We start from the raw sequence: 18,760 nt of genomic DNA on the forward strand, positions 1-18,760 counted from the left end.
CTAATCTATCCTTACCTAACCTAATCCAACCTTACCTAACCTAATATGACCTTGCAAAACCTTAGCAAACCTAATCTACTCCTACCTAACCTAATCTAACCTTACCAAACCTTACCTAACCTAACCTAATCTAACCTTACACACACACACACACACACACACACACACACACACACACACACACACACACACACACACACACACACAGAAACGGCAAAAGATAGAGAGAAAAATAGAAAAAAAAATCACTCATTTATATTGCAGTTGTTAGCACTGGAGCAATTGAGTGTGTTGGGTGTGATTTTGGATGAATTCGGTGTGTTGGGTATGATTCAGTAGTAATTTGTTTTGTGTTGATGTGATTTCCTAGGAGTCTGGGTCACTTGCATGGGTATATTAGTGAGCCTGGATGCAGTTTGACCCTTCCTCTGCACCTTGAACCTGTAAAACACTCGTGAAGGCCTGATTGACGTCCTTTTTAAGCTTTGGGAATAGGTTATGTGCGGCAGCCCAGAGCCAAAACAATGACTTGAGGCACTCATTCATTAATGAAGACTAATGAAACGTGTAATAATTCCTGCGATGGTCAAATAGTAGCTTCAAAATAAGGTCAAACACTCACAGTCCAGCGGCGCCCTCAGTCCGGGCATGGCGCCGCAGATTATAGGTGTGGCACCGCCCTGGCACTGCGAGGGGCAGCACTGTGGGGAGCGTGACCACCTCAAGCCCTGCAGGAGGCCATGGAGGGAGCCTTGGGGCGGGCTGAGGGGCCGAGGCGGGCTGGCAGTCTTGCTTCTGCTGTACAAAGGCCTGGCTGGGGAGAAATCCCGAACCACCTGTGACATCAAGATCATGATCAAGATCACAGGTGACCCGTTGGAGAGTCATGCCTTCGTATCGGCACAACCTGTAATAAACAAAACAACACAAGCAGTATCCATTACAAATCTTCCAATTCCCTATTTCTTGCACACCACATCTTTGCCAGAAAACTTTTCAGGGCTTCTATAATTCTCTCTCTCTGTGTGTGTGTGTGTGTGTGTGTGTGTGTGTGTGTGTGTGTGTGTGTGTGTGTGTGTGTGTGAGACTGACTGACTTTCTTAACGGTTGGACTGACTGTCACTGACTGGCTGACTGAATAACTGACTAACTGAATGTTGTCTTACGAGGGTAGACTTATAACTATTCCTGCAAGTCAGCTCATCTTGGAGGTCAGGGGTCAAGGTGTACTCAGCCAGCTTGTCCCTACATGAAAAGTACACACATCAACCTTGACCTCGACTATATTATAAAGTTGACGTTAATGCATGGATATGTAAAGGTCATAATAAATTACTTTTTGAACATAATGACGTCTGTTTTCACTTTATAACACCTGTAGTAGTATATAGTAGTAGTAGTAGTACGTAGTAGTAGAAGTTGATTTACAGAAAAAAAACGCCTTTATTCCTTTTTCTATTTCCCAGAGGCATTTCATCTTATGTAGAAAAGGATGAGGAAGCCGTTCATGGCCTGAAAGCAACGCACCGGGCAAAATTAACGGTGTTTGGGGGTATGGTCCCCTTTGCAAAAAACGAGAAAAGTTGAATTTTATCGCTTAGTTTTTAGTATGAACTTTGAAATGGGCACCTACCCCATGCAAAAACGTCCGCCGAATCGAAGGGTACTTTACGATGAACGGTAATGGAGTTATTGTCATTTTACGATGTAATTTATTTGGCTATTTTTATATAAAAAAATAAAATGAAGTCATTTTCGTATTCCACCTACTCCCATTAGCCCCCCCTCATTACCATCAACCTGATCCCATTTTAAGTATCACCACGTAAATTACTGACTCGATTGATTCCCTCTTCGACACCTGACATGACCTCTTCTCGAATTCCACCTATTCCCATTAGCCCACCCACATTACTTTTCATCCCCGCCCCCTTTAATTATCAGCAGGCAATTTACTGACCCCCTTTACTCCCTATTTGATACTGAAGATGACCTAATTACGAATTCCACCTACTCCCAATAGCCCCCCCCCTTACCCTAACCCCCCGCCGCCTCTGATCATCACCACACAATTTACTGAGCCCATTTACCCCTTATTCGCCACCGAACATGACCTGATTACGAATTCAACCTACTCGCATTACCCTCCCCCCCCGTTACCGTTAACCCCCGCCCCTTTTAATTGTCAGCATGTAATTTACTGAGCCCATTTACCCCGTATTTGCCACCGAACATGACCTAATTACGAATTCCACCTACTCCCAATAGTCACCCCCATTACCCTAACCCCCAGCCCCCTCTGATCATCACCACACAATTTACAGAGCCCATTTACCCCTTATTCGCCACCGAACATGACCTGATTACGAACTCCTCCTACTCCCATTATCCCCCCCCCCCCGTTACCGTTATCCCCCGCCTCTTTTCATTATCAGCACGCAATTTACTGAGCCCATTTCCCTCTTATTCGCCACCGAACATGAACTAATTACGAATTCCACCTACTCCCACTCCTCCACCCCACCCCATTACCGTTAACCCCCTCCCCCTTTAATTATCAGCACGCAATTAAGTGACCTCATTTAACCCCTATTCGACACCGAAGATGACTTAATTACGAATTCAAACTACTCCCATTAGCCCCCCCCCCCCCTGACCCTAACCCCCCGCACCCTCTGATTATCAGCACGGAGTTCACTGAGCCCATTTCCCCCTTATTCGCCACCGAAGATGACTTAATTCCGAATTCCACCTACTTCCAGTAGCCCCCCTCCTTACCTTAACCCGTCGCCTCCTCTGATCATCACCACACAATTTACTGACCCCATTTACCCCTTATTCGCCACCGAACATGACCTAATTACGAATTCCACGTACTCCCATTACCATCCCCCCCCCATTACCGTTAACCCCCTCCCCCTTTAATTATCAGCACGCAATTAAGTGACCCCATTTAGCCCCTATTCGACACCGAAGATGACTTAATTCCGAATTCCACCTACTTCCAGTAGCCCCCCTCCTTACCCTAACCCCTCGCCCTCTCTGATCATCACCAAACAATTTACTGACCCCATTTAACCCCTATTCGACACCGAACATGACTTAATTACGAATTCAAACTACTCCCCTTAGCCCCCCCCCTGACCCTTACCCCCCGCCCCCTCTGATTATCAGCACGGAATTTACTGAGCTCATTTCCCCCTTATTCGCCACCAAACATGAGCTAATTACGAATTCCACCTAGTCCCATTACCCCCCCCCCCCCATTATTATTGAGCCCCGCCCCCTCTAATTATCAGCACGCAATTTACTGAGCCCATTAACCCCCTACTCGACAGCCCATATGACCTATTTCCGAATTCTAGTATGTAGATCTTCTTCCTCTTTTTGAGGCCTTATAACAAAGGTATGCACAGTAACCACTGCATCGCGCAGCAAGGTCTTCTTCCTCTTCTTCTTTTGAGCCATGACACAAGACCCTATCTTATGAATTGCTGTTTTCTTAGTGTAACCTAACTCGCTAATCGAGTTAGGTTAGGTTAAGGTAACAGGAATTGATAAGGTTGGGTGTTGTGTGGACATGTATGGAAAAATTGATATTTCTCTCTTATTTTTTAGTCTGAAGTTTGCAAAGGGTACCTAATCGAGGCCGAAAACTCCGACGAATGGAATGGTACACTGAGAATTGTTATAAGATAAAAAGTAGCGGGTATATTTGCATCTAACTATCATGAATTTTTGTTGATTTTTTTGATTTCCATAAAAAAACCGCTTTTCTTGTTTTTCTTATTTCCCCGAGGCATTTCACCTTATGTAGAAAAGGATGAGGAAGCCGTTCATGACAGGAAATGAACGTTCCGCTCTAAATAACGGTGTTTGGGGGTATGAAGTGGAAGAAGGGGGAGGTATAGGAGGAGGAAGAGGAAGTGGAGGAGGAGGAGGAGGAGGAGGAGGAAGTGGATGAAGAAGAAAAGGAGGAGGAGTAGGAGGAAGAAGAGAATGAGGAGGAGAAGGAGGAGGAATAGGAAGAGGTGGATGAGGAAGAGGAGTTGATGTAGGAGGAGGAAGAGGAGGAGGAGGAGGAGGAGGAGGAGGAAGAGGAGTTGATGTAGGAGGAGGAAGAGGAGGAGGAGGAGGAGGAGGAGGAGGAGGAAGAAGAGGACGAGGAGGAGGAGGAGGAGGATGAGGAGGAGGAGGAGGAGGAAGAGGAGGAGGAGGAGGAGGAGGAGGAGGATTAACGGCAGCAGGATGAAGAGGAAGAAGAGATGGAGAAGGAGGAGGAGGAGAAGAAGAAGGATGAGGATGAGGAAGAGGAGAAGGAGGAGGAGGAGGAGGAGGAGGAGGAAGAGGAAGAAGAGAAGGAGGAAGAAATGGGGGAAGAGGAGGAGGAGGAGGAGGAATAGGAGGAGGAGGAAGAGGAGAAGGAGGAAGAGGAGGAGGAGTTAGAGGAGGAGGAGGAGTAAGAAGAGGAGGAAGAGGAGGAGGAGAAGGAGGACGAGGAGGAGGAGGTGGAGGAGGTGGAGGAGGAAGAGTAGTAGAAGGAAGAGGAGGAGGAGGAGGAGGTGGAAGAAGGAAGGAGGAGGAGGAGGAGGAGGAGGAGGAGGTACATGCGTGCGTGCGGGGTTGTGTGTGTGTGTGTGTGTGTGTGTGTGTGTGTGTTTTAGCTAATCTCTCTCTCTCTCTCTCTCTCTCTCTCTCTCTCTCTCTCTCTCTCTCTCTCTCTCTCTCTCTCTCTCTCTCTCTCTCTCTCTCCCCTAGTCGTAAATTATTAATCCAGCCATCATATACTCGCTATCTATTTTTGTTTGCTAAGACTTTTTAACATATCTACATGGACACATATCGTATGGCAGTCTTTTCCTAACATCAGAATAAATTATTCATATATTTCTCCTATTTCGTTTCACGTTTTTACTCTGCAATGAATTCCCGCTTAAATTCAACCCTTATTCCTTTCCGTCTCCTACGCGATTTCCTATAAATGATCAAGCGTCAGCTACGTGCTTCATTCCGACATACGCTGAACGTAACCTGTGGGAAGGAGGTTCATATACTCGTATAACTTTCAATGGTTGTATAATTGCCCCCAAAAACCTCATACACCACTTAAGCAACATCCAGTTACGCTGGAACAGGAATCAGGGTCGTGCGCATAAAACACCAGACCATACTTATCATATACCTTCGAGCTATCCGCCATTGTAGACAAGTCATATGTGTGCAACGCTTCATATCGCATGTACACCGAGAGAGAGAGAGAGAGAGAGAGAGAGAGAGAGAGAGAGAGAGAGAGAGAGAGAGAGAGAGAGAGAGAGAGAGAGAGAGAGAGAGAGAGAGGAGGAGGAAAGGTAAGGATGGGAGTAGGGGAAGCCAGGGGTGGAGGTAGGTGATGGACACACGTCACAAACACGTCACGCCTCACCTGTTCGAGTGTGTAAGTGGCTCACGCAGGTGTTGCCATCACAGTCAGGAGTAAACGCCATAATTAACCGCATCTGGCATTGCACAATAGCGTCAAAAATTAGCGGAGTGTGTGAAACAATCTGTGCCAAAGTCCCATGCTGATCCGAGTCTTCGTGTGAAAGATATTTGCGAAAAACGGCATGTCATAGGGTCTGATATGTATAGTAGATATCACCACCACCACCATCACCACCACCACCATTATCACCACATGTTATAGTTCAAATCTCATCACCGTCAATACCAATCTCATCACCACCACCCATCACCACCTCCACCACCACCACCACCACTTGGCTTGTTATATCACCAGTGAACACCAAACACCACCACCTACCTATCCACACACGAATCTCATCACCACATGTTCTAGTTCATCACCACCACCACCACCATATTATAAGGATCTACCCCCCCCCCCCCTCCCCCACCTCCCTGTCTTCTCTTTCAACACCAAAATCACCACTTATAATTATCACAACACACATTAAACAGTAGTAGTAGTAGTAGTAGTAGTAGTAATTATAGCATATTACATAACAAATAGTAAGGAAGTCTGACATACTACTACTACTTCTACTGATACCAACACTATTATAAGTATAAGCCAACACTCACTACATATTCCTCGTCTTCATCTTAACCTCCTCTTCCTCACGTCCTCCTCGTCCAGGGTCCACCGGGCAAATGACGAGGAGAGAGGCTCGGAGGTGTGGCAAATGCTGGAGGCTGTTGTTGTTCATCACGTCTCGAAGCAATGTCCAGCGGGGAAAGGCTAGGAGGTGTGACAAGAGGCTGGAGGCTGGGGGTTAGTCACGTCTTTACCCAGAGTCCAGCGGGGAAAGGGTGACGAGAGGCTGGGACGGCTGACAAGATGCTGTTCATCACGTAACATGGCGGGGTAGTTAACAAGTGGTGAGGCTGATGTTAGTTAGGTGATTACTGATAGGGGTGTTTATATGCATTATGGCCTATAGTGACTGAGTGAATGTATATATCAAGGGGTTTACATAGATTATATAGATACGTGGACATACCTTTTGTGTGGTGATATGGGTGAGAGATGAACACACACACACACACACACACACACACACACACACACACACACACACACACACACACACACACACACACACACACGGGGACAAATTCACTGTGCAGATTTTTTATAAAATTATTACACATCTATGAAATTAGGTTGAAAATGGTTGTTGTCGTTGTTGTTTACTCTGTACAAGATAAGGGTACATTAATGAACTTACGGCTGTGTGTGTGTGTGTGTGTGTGTGTGTGTGTGTGTGTGTGTGTGTGTGACGTGGCTCGGGGCGTACTGTGGTCGCAGCCTCCGCCGCCAGCCCCCGCAAAACAGCCCCGCTCAGCGCACCACCACCTCATCCAGGGGCGCGCTGACCCTTCAAAGCACCCCAAACTCACCCAAGAACTCTCCAAACACTTTCCGTGGCTGTGGCTGCTGGGTTGTGGCTGAGCGCGGCTGTGTGGTGGTTGAGTGGCGGGTTGTCGAAGTGTCGCCCCGGGTCTGAACGCTGAGGGGAGGGTGAGGCTGTCTCGCTATGTACAAGTTACCATAGAAAAGTTTATTATGAGGAGTCGTTATTGTCTTGGCCGAGGAGATGTGCCGGTGGTGAGGCTAAGACATCTCGGCAGGAAAATGTAAGAATGAACGATGTGCTGACGCCGCTGATAACCTCACACCATGGAGGTAGGATTGGCGGGCCCGCTAACCCCCTTCCTTGAGGTGAAGCCGACGAACTGTCAAATTTACGGCCAAAAGATGGGGGTGGGCGTGCCTGACTTGAGACCTGACACCTGGCCGTAGAAATGACAGCTCGGGCGGATTCACTTAATTGGGCTGATGTCACCTCCACCAACTCTACCTTCATGGTGACACTGCTCTGAGGGTCGCATTCCTAAACGTCTCGGGCTTCAATTACGACTGTTTTTCAAGGCCACGGAGGAGATTAACCGGGTCTTCACGGGGGGGGTGTTTCCCGTTCAAGGTGCAGAGTTCATGTTAATAATGTGAGAAAATGAAGGTTAAAGATAGGCTAAATATGTCTAAAATCAGTGGGTGATTGACACTGTCTGAGAAAAAGTGAGATAGCTCTAAAGTGAGGGAGGGTAGAGAGTCTGGGGTGGGTGGATTAGAGAGAGGGATTGTTGGCTTACATTTTAGTGTATGGTAGAGTGAGTTAGAGCTAGTTTTAATCTGAGAAAATGATGGTTAAATATAGGGTAGTTTTTCCTGTCAAGTTATCGCCGTGGTCACAAAACAGTCCATGAAAAGCCCAGAGCATCTTCCACGAGAGGCTTTTCCAACAGGCACAGGGAAGATTGACCGGGTTTTCTTGGGTGACTTTTCCGTTGAAGGCGTAGAGGTCGTGTCAAGCTATCACCAGGGTCACAAAACAGTCCATGAAAATCCCAGAGCAACTTTTACTGTAGTCTTTTCCAGCAAGCGATCTGAGGCCCCGAGACGTTTATACATTCTGGCTTGAGTCTGTCTTCCCTCCCGTTTCAGTAACTTGGAGCGCGGGGTCTTATCAGGAGTTATCGGCATCAACATGTATGTTAGCCTTTTTGTTAGCTGTTTTTTTTTGTGTTTTTGATTAAGGCGCGAACTGTTATCTCACGTCGGGTCCGGTGTACCGTTGCCTGCTTTCTCCAGTTGATAGAAGTCGTGAGACAACACAATAGCCTTTTAGTTAAGTGATGTGGGTTATGTGTTGGCCGAGCGGAGCCGTTAAGTTCACTTTGAGTTCACTTAATTTACTCTCTCCCTCACTGGTTGATTAAATGGTTGTATTGCTTTTTAAATATATTCACAAAATAGTTATAGTATTTGTGGAAGAGTCGTAAGTCGTACGCACACTCCGAGAAGTCCTGTGCTCTCGTCCGCCGCCCGCCCTGATCTGCCGGCTTCTCTTGGTACAGGAGCGGCCAGCGGATAGCATGCTTGGTGAATCAGTACCGTTCTCACGGCAAGGAGCACCTCCTAAGCACAACGTAGCGTCTGTGTGTAACGTCCTGGCGCCACTGGGCCATGGCGATACGACATACATTCACACATTCACATTATGTTATAATATACACATTACATCGCTCGGTCACGGAAAAAGTCGCGACCTCGCGGCTCACCCGACCCTTAAAATCAGTGTACCTACCCATGTTACAGTCGCACAATGTGTATTAGTTAAACGAGGGCCTATTATGGTTGCATGTAAAAAAAATATTTACAAGTCAGAGCCCGCCTAACGATACAACATCGGGAAATGCCAATGACAATAAAAATAATCATGGAAGTAACAATAAATGGGCAAAGTACATACAGGGCGAGGTAAACAGGAAGCTCAGCTCTATTCCGAGAAAACAAAATAATAGCTCGAGTAGTTATTTACAAGATACATCCTAGAAAAATAAGTTGACTAAATTGTCATTAGGATACATGGTAACGGAGCTATTTGGAATAGTAATAAGAAAAGGAAAAAAAAAATCCTTGAAGAAGATTTGAGACAAACTGAGTCTTCGAGTCACAATGCGTACGAACTTAGCGCGGTGGGGCAACTCTTGCCTGAAGATGGTTGTACAAAGTCAGAGCCCGCTTAACAAGGCAGAACAGGGGGATGCCAATGATGATAAAAAGAACCACCGGCAAGATCAGTGATGGGTAATGTACATATGGGGCAAGGTAAACCAGTAGAGAGTCATGGACAGCTGACTCCAATTCCGAGAAATTTGAAAAGGTTAGCTCGGAAAGGCTATTTGTCACATACTTCATCCTAGAAAAGGTGAGATTCACTAAACTGTCAATAGGATAGATTGGGATGGCATTTGTGGCCGCAAATCCATGATGGAGCTTCTCCGGAAAGGTCGTCAAATTGACAGAACGTAGGGAACAAGCCACCCGTACCGCCAGGTGACCTGCAACCTCTCTATAAGTTGAACCTTCAGGACAGACCACTGTCACAAACACTGGTAGTGTGAAAAAGAAGTAGTGAAATCCGGAGAACCTCCTGTGGAAAAGTGATTTAGGGACAAAGTGATGATAGAGACAACTCTCTAGAGCCTTAGAAACATCTGACTGGGTTAGCACCACTAACTCCTGATACTCCGTTTTTCAGGTCTACAGCACTATAAAAGAAAATCCTGTCACCAAGTTGTGAAATCACCGTTGTAACAAATCTCACTGAAATATATAAATCCAGCATAAATAGTTAAAGTAATTCCAGCATTAATAAACATCAAATTCAAAAGACAAATTTCCACCTATCCTCCGACCGGAACGAACGTGGATGACTGACATCAGTGATGTCAAAAATAATTCCCGTAACGGTTAACAGTGGTATGTCAAGGAAAAGGAAAGTAAGTAAGACTTGTCTGCGTACTTCCAAAGCTGAAAGGTATTCACATGCTGGATACAATAAAAGTGAGGGACAGCATCTGCCCAAGTGTAGTTAAGTCTGTCTTTGCAGAGAAAAATGTCTGTTTCAAGCAGAAGCACATGAGGTTCAAGGTTAAAAGTACCTATCCCTATGATAGTCTACACCCTCGATTATTACGGTCCCAACAACTAAGGAGACTGACTGCCTTGCATCAACTCAGCAATAAAAAGAAAATAGTGAGTAAGAGTGAAAAGTATTACTCAAGCACTCCCCTCTCGCATGAAAAAGATGCAGGCAAAAGCTCAGGAACCAAATAAATTAGTAATTGCGAGGACGCAGGTTATAGTCGTGTGTTGGAAAGATAGACAAAGCATCGTCAGGCTGAGGCAAACAGGCGGTTCTCGCTGGTTCAACTAAAGTCGAATCGATGACCTCAGGCTGGGCGTCTGTCTTTTTGAGGCGATCACTATGCACAATTTCATATGAATTAAAAATGAGATCATAAAGCTCAAATTTGTGACCACCTAGTTGCCTAACTATCTGGCGTGGGCCCACGGATTTAGGGGACAACTTCGAATGTCTCTCTGGGACTCGAATCATAACAAAGTCACCCACTTTCAAGGAAACAGGGGCGGCACGCTTGTGTTGCTGCAAGCACATAGCCTCAGATGTAGCCTGTAGTCTCTGCCTTCTCTATGAACATCTGTGAAAACCTTGAGTTGAACCTTAGAATAATCATGTAATGTGTATATTATAACATAATGTGAATGTGTGAATGTATGTCGTATCGCCATGGCCCAGTGGCGCCAGGACGGTACACACAGACGCTACGTTGTGCTTAGGAGGTGCTCCTTGCCGTGAGAGCGGATAGCATGCTTGCTGAATCAGCACCGTTCTCACGGCAAGGAGCACCTCCTAAGCACAACGTAGCGTCTGTGTGTAACGTCCTGGCGCCACTGGGCCATGGCGATACGACATACATTCACATTATGTTATAATATATACATTACATCTACAAAACAAATGATTCTTTTCTAAGACGTAACCACGAAACTCAACAAAGCGCTCCGCTCGCTGCCAGCCTTCCTGACGCCGGGGGGCTGCTCTGGGGGGCGGGGGAGGGAGGGTGGGCATTCTTAAGTGTCTCGGGGGTTCACTATACGTTTCCCAAGACGTTACGAATATGGGTCTTGGGTCACCCCTCCCCGCCCCGCCTCGCCGCGCCCCGTTACCGCCCCGCCGAAGCCACCACGCGGGGCACTGGAGGTCACGAGATACGGGTACAAAACTAACAAAGAATTCAATGCCCCTGGTGATGGCCACGGCGGGGGGAGAATGGCCGACCACAGGGGAGCCCCCGGGGGTTGTCTGTCTTAGGTGAACAGGTTATATACAGGTATTTACAGGGACCGTGGACAAGGCCGGGGTCACGGAACGCACGCACGCACGCACTCGATTTCTCTCTAAAGTACCTCCTGAAACGGCGCCACCGACTGGTGTTGAGTGGTGATAAAGTGGTGATGAAAGGGTGATGGAGTTGAGATTTGGTGGTGATGGTGGTGGTGGTTTGGAAGAAGAGGAGGAGGAGGAGGAGGACGGGGGTAAGGATGGTGTTAAGGGGTCAGGGACATGGTGGTGGTGGTAAAAATGGTGATGAAAAACGGTGATGAGACTGGTAAAACGAAGGGAGGAAGAGGATTACTGAAGTGGTGAGAGAGAGAGAGAGAGAGAAAACAAAAAAACAAAAAACAAAAATAAATAAATATAAAAGCAAATAAATAAGTACCATAAAGAAAATCCCTAGTTACCCTTGCAATGATGTGTCCCATATGCTTGAACATGTATTGTAGCAGCAGGCGGTTGGCAGTTGGCAGGCGGTTGATCAGCTGGCGCATGGCCTCGGCGCGCTCCCCGGGGGGAATGATCGCTACGTCCTCAAAGTGTGGCATCATGTCCGACGTCAACACTGGCTCCGGCAACTCCCTGCAGAACGGTCATTTTGATTATTATTATTATTATTATTATTATTATTATTATTATTATTATTATTATTATTATTATTATTATTATTATTATTGTTATGTCCGACGGCATCACTGGCTCCGGCAACTCCCTGCAGAATGGTGATTTGGATTACCAAACCTTGTCTAACCTTACCAAACTTAATCTAACCTTACCAAACTTAATCTAACCCTACCTAACCTAATCTAACCTTAGCAAACCTCATCTAACCTTACCTAACCTAATCTAACCTTACCTAACCTAATCTAACCTTTCCTAACCTAATCTAACCTTACCTAACCTAATCTAACCTTATCTAACCTAATCTAACTTTACCTAGCCTAATATAACCTTACCAAACCTTATCTAACCTTACCAAACCTAATCTAACCTTACCAAACCTAATCTAACCCTACCTAACCTAATCTAACCTTACCAAACCTAATCTAACCTTACCTAACCTAATCTAACCTTACCTAACCTAATCTAACCTTGCATAACCTAATCTAACCTTACCAAACCTTATCTAACCTTATCTAACCTAATCTAACCTTACCTAACCTAATCCAACCTTACCTAACCTAATATGACCTTGCAAAACCTTAGCAAACCTAATCTACCCCTACCTAACCTAATCTAACCTTACCAAACCTTACCTAACCTAACCTAATCTAACCTTACACACACACACACACACACACACACACACACACACACACACACACACACACACACACACACACACAGAAACGGCAAAAGATAGAGAGAAAAATAGAAGAAAAAAAATCACTCATTTATATTGCAGTTGTTAGCACTGGAGCAATTGAGTGTGTTGGGTGTGATTTTGAATGAATTCGGTGTGTTGGGTATGATTCTGTAGTAATTTGTTTTGTGTTGATGTGATTTCCTAGGAGTCTGGGTCACTTGCATTGGTATATTAGTGAGCCTGGATGCAGTTTGACCCCTCCTCTGCACCTTGAACCTGTAAAACACTCGTGAAGGCCTGATTGACGTCCTTTTTAAGCTTTGGGAATAGGTTATGTGCGGCAGCCCAGAGCCAAAACAATGACTTGAGTCACTCATTCATTAATTAAGACTAATGAAACGTGTAATAATTCCTGCGATGGTCAAATAGTAGCTTGAAAATAAGGTCAAACACTCACAGTCCAGCGGCGCCCTCAGACCGGGCATGGCGCCGCAGATTACAGGTGTGGCACTGCCCTGGCACTGCGTGGGGCAGCAGTGTGGGGAGCCTGAACACCTCAAGCCCTGCAGGAGGCCATGGAGGGAGCTTTGGGGCGGGCTGAGGTGCCGAGGCGGGCTGTCGGTCTTGCTCTTGCTCTTGCTGTACAGGTGACCCGTTGGAGAGTCATGCCTTCGTATCGGCACAACCTGTAATAAACAAAACAACACAAGCAGTATCCATTACAAATCTTCCAATTCCCTATTTCTTGCACACCACATCTTTGCCAGAAAACTCTTCATGGCTTCTATAATTCTCTCTCTCTCTCTCTCTCTCTCTCTCTCTCTCTCTCTCTGTGTGTGTGTGTGTGTGTGTGTGTGTGTGTGTGTGTGTGTGTGTGTGTGTGAGACTGACTGACTTTCTTAACGGTTGGACTGACTGTCACTGAATGGCTGACTGAATAACTGACTGACTGAATGCACTGATATCCTCAAAAATGCTGTCTTACGAGGGTAGACGTATAACTATTCCTGCGCGTCAGCTCATCTTGGGGGTCAGGGGTCAAGCTGTACTTAGCCAGCTTGTCCCTACATGAAAACTACACACATCAACCTTGACCTCGAATATATTATAAACTTGAGGTCAATGCATGGATATGTAAAGGTCATAATAAATTACTTTTTGAACATAATGACATGTTTTTACTTTATAACACCTGTAGTAGTATATAGTAGTAGTAGTAGTAAGTAGAAGTAGTAGTAGTAGTAGTAGTAGTAGTAGTAGTAGTAGTAGTAGTAGTAGTAGTACGTAGTAGTAGTAGTTGATTTACAGAAAAAAACCGCTTTTATTCCTTTTTCTATTTCCCAGAGGCATTTCATCTTATGTAGAAAAGGATGAGGAAGCCGTTCATGGCCTGAAAGCAACGCACCGGGCAAAATTAGCGGTGTTTGGGGTATGGTCCCCTCTGCAAAAAACGAGAAAAGTTGAATTTTATCGCTTAGTTTTCCAACAGGCACAGGGAAGATTGACCGGGTTTTCATGGGTGACTCTACCGTTGAAGGCGTATAGGTCGTGTCAAGCTATGACCAGAGTCACAAAACAGTCCATGAAAATCCCAGAGCAACTTTTACTGTAGTCTTTTCCAGCAGGCGATCTGAGGCCCCGAGACGTTTATAAATTCTGGCTTGAGTCTGCCTTCCCTCCCGCTACAGTAACTTGGAGCGCGGGGTCTTATCAGGAGTTATCGGCATCAACATGTACAAAACAAATGATCCTTTTCTAAGACGTAACCACGAAACTCAACAAAGCGCTCCGCTCGCTGCCAGCCTTCCTGACGCCGGGGGGCTGCTCTTGGGGGGCGGGGGAGGGAGGGGGGGCATTCTTAAGTGGCTCGGGGGTTCACTTTACGTTACCCAAGACGTTACGAATATGGGTCTTGGGTCACCCCTCCCCGCTTCGCCTCGCCGCGCCCCGTTACCGCCCCGCCGAAGCCACCACGCGGGGCACTGGAGGTCACGAGATACGGGTACAAAACTAACAAAGAATTCAATGCCCCTGGTGATGGCCACGGCGGGGGGAGAGGGGCCGACCACAGGGGAGCCCCCGGGGGTTGTCTGTTTTAGGTGAACAGGTTATATACAGGTATTTACAGAGACCGTGGACAAGGCCGGGGCCACGGAACGCACGCACGCACTGAATAACTGACTGACTGAATGCACTGATATCCTCAGAAATGCTGTCTTACGAGGGTAGACTTATAACCATTCCTGCGCGTCAGCTCATCTTGGGGGTCAGGGGTCAAGCTGTACTTAGCCAGCTTGTCCCTACATGAAAACTACACACATCAACCTTGACCTCGAATATATTATAAGCTTGAGGTCAATGCATCGATATGTAAAGGTCATAATAAATTACTTTTTGGACATAATGACATCTGTTTCCACTTTATAACACCTGTAGTAGTATATAGTAGTAGTAGTAGTAGTAGTAGTACGTAGTAGTAGTAGTTGATTTACAGAAAAAAATCGCTTTTATTCCTTTTTCTATTTCCCAGAGGCATTTCATCTTATGTAGAAAAGGATGAGGAAGCCGTTCATGGCCTGAAAGCAACGCACCGGGCAAAATTAATGGTGTTTGGGGGTATGGTCCCGTCTTCGAAAAACACGAAAAGATGAATTTTATCGCTTAGCTTTTAGTCTGAACTTTAAAATGGGCACCTACCCCATGCAGAAACGTCCGCTGAATCGAATGGTACTCTCAGAATTGCTTTACGATGAACGTTAATGGAGTTATTGTCATTTTACGATGTATTTTATTAGGCTAATTTTATATAAAAAAATAAAATGAAGCCATTTCCGTATTCCACCTTCTCCCATTAGCTCCCCTCATTACCATCAACCTCATCCCCCTTTAATTATCACCACGCAAATTACTGACCCTATTTATTCCCTATTCGACACCTGACATGGCCTATTCTCGAATTCCACCTATTCCCACTAGCCCCCCCTGTTACTTTTCACCCCCGCCCCTTTTACTTATCACCACGCAATTTACTGACCCCATTTGCTCCCTATTCGACACCGAACATGACCTAATTACGAATTTCACCTACTCCCAATAGCCCCCCCCCCCCTTATCCTAACCCCCGCCCCCTCTGATTTTCACCACGCAATTTACTGACCACATTTTAATAGTATTCGACATCTCACATGACCTATTTTCGAGTTTCACCTATTCCCATTAGCCCCCCCAATTATTTTTCACCCCCGCCCCCTTTAATTATCACGACGCAATTTACTGACCCCATTTACCCCCTATTCGATACCGAACATGACCTAATTACGAATTCCAATTACTACCATTAGCCATCCCACATTATCATGAACCTCCGCCCCTCTAATTATCACCACGCAATTTACTGACCCCATTAACCCCCTACTCGACACCCCATATGACCTATTTCCGAATTCTAAAATCTAGACCTTCTTCCTCTTCTTGAGGCCTTATAACGGAGCTATGCATAGTAACCACTGAATTGCGGAGCAAGGTCTTCTTCCTCTTCTTCTTTTGACCCATCCCACAACACCCAATCTTAGGAATTGCTGTTTTCTTACTCTAACCTAACTCGTGAAATCGAGTTAGATTAGGCTAATGGAACAGCAACTCATAAGTATGGGTGTTGAGTCGACGTGTATGGAAACAAGAAAAGTTGAATTTTCTCGCTAAGTATTTGGTCTGAACTTTGAAAAGGGCACCTACCCCATGCAGAAATGTTACTCGAATCAGAATTGCCTTACGACGAACGCAAATGGAGTTATTGTCATTTTACCATGGATTTCATAAGGCTATTTTTATATTAAATAGTAAAATGATGCCATTTCTTTACATTTAAGTATTTTGATTCGAAGAGGCACTTCATCTTATGTCGAAAATGATGAGGAAGCCTCAAATCAACGCTCCGGGCAATTTGAACAATGGAATGCAACACCATACAATAAAGTGGAATAGAGTTCGATGAAATTCAACACAAAACAGTAAAATGGAACAGATAACAATGAAAAGGAAGTCATTATAATCATATGGAACACAAAACAATGAAATCCAACACAATGGAATGAATTGCAACACAACTCATGCACATACCGAGTCTAGCACATGATCGGGCCATGGTGAACCCATATCACGAGTCAAGCACATGATCAGGCGGTGGTGAAAACATATCACGAGTCCAGAACATGATCAGGCCATGGTGAACTTCTTACACGAGTCTAGCACATGATCTGGCCGTGGTGAACTTATACCACGAGTCTAGCACATGATCGGGCAGTGGTGAACACATATCACGAGTCCAGCGCATGATCAGGTCGTGGTTAACTCATACCACGAGTCTAGCACATGATCAGGCCGTGGTGATTACATATCATGAATCTAGCACATGATCAGGCCGTGGTGAACACATATCATGAGTCTAGCACATGATCAGGCCTTGGTAACTACGAATTACACCTGCTCCCACTAGCCCCCCCAATTACCGTTAACCCCAGCCCCTTTTAATTATCACCACGCAATTTACTGACCCCATTTACCCCTTCTTCGATGCCGAACATGACCTAATTACGAATTGCACATACTCCCAATAGCCCCCCCCTTTACCCTAACCCCCTGGCTCCTCTTGTTATCACCACACAATTTACTGACCCCATTTGCCCAGTATTCGACACCTCACATAACGTATTTTCGAGTATGACCTACTCTAATTAGCCCCCCCCCCATTACCGCAAACCCCCGCCCCTTTTAATTATCACCACGCAATTTACTGACCCCATTTACCCAGTATTCGTCACCTCACATGACCTATTTTCGAGTTTCACCGACTCCCATTAGCCCTCCCCCCATTACCGTTAACCCCCGCCCCTTTTAATTATCAGCACGCAATTTACTGACCCCATTTACCCCTTATTCGCAACCGAATATGACCTAATTACGAATTCCACCTTCTCCATTTAACCCCCCCCCCTTTAATTTTAACCCCCGATCCCTCTAATTATCACCACGCAATTTACTGACCCCATTAATTCCCTACTCGACACCTCATATGACCTATTTCCGAATTCTAGTATGTAGATCTTCTTCCTCTTTTTGAGGCCTTATAACGGTGCTGTGCACAGTAACCACTGCATCGCGGATCAGGGTCTTTTTCCTCTTCTTCTTTTGACCCATCACACAACACCCAATCTTATGAATTGCTGTTTTCTTACTCTAACCTAACGCGTGAAATCGAGTTAGGTTAAGTTAAGGGAACAGCAATTCATAAGGTTGGGTGTTGTGTCGACATGAATGGAAAAAGTGATATTTCTCGCTTAGTTTTTACTCTGAACTTTGCAAAGGGTACCTAATCGATGCAGAAAACTCCGACGAATCGAATGGTACACTCAGAATTGCTCTAAGATAAAAACTAGCGGATATATTTGCAAATAACTGTTTGGAATCTTCGATGATTTTTTTGATTATCAGAAAAAAACCCGCTTTTATTCTTAGTTTTATTCCCCAGAGGCATTTCACCTTATGTAGAAAAGGATGAGGAAGCCGTTCATGGCCTGAAATCAACGCTCCGGGCAAAATTAACGGTGTTAGGGGTATGGTCCCCTCTGCGAGAAACAAGAAAATTAGAATTTTCTCGCAAAGTATTTGGTCTGAATTTGAAAAGAGCACCTACGCCATGCAGAAACGTCCCCCGAATCGAATGGTACCCTCAGAATTGCTTTACGACGAACGCAAATGGAGTTATTGTCATTTTACCATGGATTTCATTAGGCTATTTTTATATTAAATAATAAAATGATGCCATTTCTTTACATTTAAGTATTTTGATTCGAAGAGGCACTTCATCTTATGTCGAAAATGATGAGGAAGCCTGAAATCAACGCTCCGGGCAATTTGAACAATGGAATGCAACACCATACAATGAAGTAAAATAGAGTTCGATGAAATTCAACACAAAACAATAAAATGGAACATATAACAATGAAAAGGAAGTCATTTTTATCATATGGAATACAAAACAATGAAATCCAACACAATGCAATGAATTGCAACACAACTCATACACATACCGAGTGTAGCATATGATCGGGCCATGGTGAATCAATATCACGGGTCAAGCACATGATCAGGCGGTGGTGAAAACATATCACGAGTCCAGCACATGATC

General features: G+C 45.3%; 1 protein-coding gene across 21 annotated transcripts in view; it reads right to left on the reverse strand.

Moving 5' to 3' along the window:
- Nucleotides 1-13,384, reverse strand: part of LOC126992183 (uncharacterized) — a 146,221-nt gene extending 132,837 nt beyond the window's left edge. For 14 of the 21 annotated variants that reach the window (XR_007746327.1, XR_007746325.1, XR_007746324.1 and 11 more), the window contains exon 1: nt 13,031-13,384. The gene's annotated coding sequence lies outside the window, so the exon portion shown is untranslated. Of the gene's footprint in view, nt 1-6,107; nt 6,341-11,674; nt 11,784-13,030 lie in introns of those variants that run through there. The other 7 variants (XR_007746330.1, XR_007746329.1, XR_007746328.1 and 4 more) reach the window with 5 other exon arrangements.
- Between the last annotated feature and the right edge of the window lie 5,376 nt (nt 13,385-18,760).

Source organism: Eriocheir sinensis, unplaced genomic scaffold (genome assembly GCF_024679095.1).
Source record: "Eriocheir sinensis breed Jianghai 21 unplaced genomic scaffold, ASM2467909v1 Scaffold412, whole genome shotgun sequence".
NCBI lineage: Eukaryota > Metazoa > Arthropoda > Malacostraca > Decapoda > Varunidae > Eriocheir > Eriocheir sinensis.